The sequence below is a fragment of the Amia ocellicauda genome, unplaced genomic scaffold, assembly GCF_036373705.1.
Source record: "Amia ocellicauda isolate fAmiCal2 unplaced genomic scaffold, fAmiCal2.hap1 HAP1_SCAFFOLD_99, whole genome shotgun sequence".
NCBI lineage: Eukaryota > Metazoa > Chordata > Actinopteri > Amiiformes > Amiidae > Amia > Amia ocellicauda.
Window position 1 is genome coordinate 202,770 of NW_027103024.1, and position 2,095 is coordinate 204,864.

General features: G+C 45.6%; 1 non-coding gene across 1 annotated transcript; it reads right to left on the bottom strand.

Annotated features, from left to right (window-relative positions):
* Positions 1–365: 365 nt before the first annotated feature.
* On the bottom strand, positions 366–442 carry LOC136746369 (small nucleolar RNA SNORD66). The gene has a single exon (XR_010816386.1). It is a non-coding gene; the product is annotated as a small nucleolar RNA SNORD66 (small nucleolar RNA).
* Between the last annotated feature and the right edge of the window lie 1,653 nt (positions 443–2,095).

Genomic DNA, 2,095 nt, shown 5'->3' on the forward strand with positions numbered 1-2,095 from the left:
CCTCCCTCCCTCTTTCACTTCACTCTCCCCGTCACCCTCCTTCTCTCACCCTCAGAAGGCACTGGCACATATTGGCGTATGAGGCGGAGAAGTTGGGTTCGGAGACGGCCTTCTCGAAGATGAGCTCCATGACACCCTGGAGTCGCTGCTCCGTGTCGATGGTCAGCTCGTTCACTTGACGCATCCACGGCTGGAACATCTGTGGGGTCAGCTTGTTCAGAATACCACTCACCCTGCGGAAGAGCTCCTGTTGAAGGGGAAAGGGGGGAGGAGGGAAGGAAGGAAAAAGAGTTAGTTCTGCAAACCTCGGCCAAGTCCGTGTTTTTATTTGTTCTGGAGAGGTGGGTGCATGTGAGCGTACTCAGCCCCTCAGTTCATCTTCTCCATCAGTAGAGGTCAGTGGCCCAGACACCAATGCACTACAAATAGATCATCAGTGGGGCTCCAATTTTACCCACAATCCCCTTTACTAGACTAGCAAATTATTATTCCCACCCCCCCAAACATGAACCGTGTCCTCTGCTCCTACATACCTGGGTCTTAATGACCTCGGGGTCATCACCCACTGTGGGAGCCTTCTTAATTGTAGGCAGGTAACACACATACAGTCATCTAAATAACAATCGCAATTAGACAGCAGTTGACAAAAAGTACAAATGAGACAAATGTCCAAGATCAGCATTAAACAGATCCATCAGAACAATGCAGGTAACCATCTCAATCAGAAGGATTTATATATAAAAACATGAAAATAAAACTCTAGGGTCTCCTAGACAAGCAGGGGGCTGCATACCTTAGCCAGGACCACATCGCTAATGCGGAGTTTCTGCAGCCTGTCACAGATGAACTCTAAGTCCAGCAGGAACTGACGCTCATTTTTCTCCTTCTCATCAGGGACATAATTACACCTGCAACATAATTTGAAAGCAACAACATTTCCACAGGAGTCTTGGTTGTGCCGAGGATTACGAAATAATGAAAGCAATACATTTTAGACGTCGGCTCAAAATCCCTACCATTCGGCGTTGAAATGACCCAGGTTTATTTTGTATTTATACCATATCCAGTTCACCATATTCACATCCTCTCATACAGTAATCAATAAACGAGAATAATGGTTCAATTTGTAGCTACACACCTATGCTTAGGAGCAATTCACACGATCTTGTACTGGTGAAGAACATTATTATTCACAATATGTCATTTAAAAAAATGTAGGCTATACATACCCTGCTGCAATGAAAAGAAAAAGATAGATTAATGAAACGGCCTACCTGAATCTTGCGGAGTCTTCAAGACAAAACTTGAAGTTTGCAATCGCTGCCATGCTTTTGAATTCAATACAACCAAAAGGCTCTCGGGAACACTGAAATTACTCAGAGGTAAAATCAATCAACCGTACGACTCCGTCTCCAAACACACTATCAGCTCTAATTAGGCAATATCCACAGAGCAAACAGAATCGAATTCCAGCAACTGTTACGTATGCAACTGACAACAACTGACGTCATACCCAACACATATCAGAACAACATAATACAGTTCAGAAACGAGAGGCCACTCGACCCATCAGCTCGTTTGGTGTCCATTAATAACTAAATGATCCAAGGATCACATCCAGTCTATTTCTGAATGTTCCCAAATTGTGGCTTCAACCACATCGCTGGGGAGTCTGTTCCAGATTGTAATAACTCTCTGTGTGAACAAGTGTCTCCTGTTTTCTGTCTTGAATGGCTTGAAGCCCAATTTCCATTTGTGTCCAAACACACTGAATCGAGTCACTCAATCGGTTCGCATCGCCCCACAAAAGAATCAGTCCCTCAGCCAGGCTCACACTGCGCACTTTTACAACCCGACCCGAGTCTGAGAGGCGGGCAGCGTGGCTTTCCCTGGATGCTGTCTTTTGCTGGTGAAGAGTCGCACTACTGATCATTAAGGATCAACATTTGATCTGCATGGCTTATCACATCAGCGCCAACACAACAAGCAACGAGCAGCACAAGTGTCCCTCAGTCCAAGTCCACAACACACACGAGTGGCCTGTAACTCCCGATCAACAGCAGAGCTAGTAGGCTGGCACCCCCTCCTGTAAAAT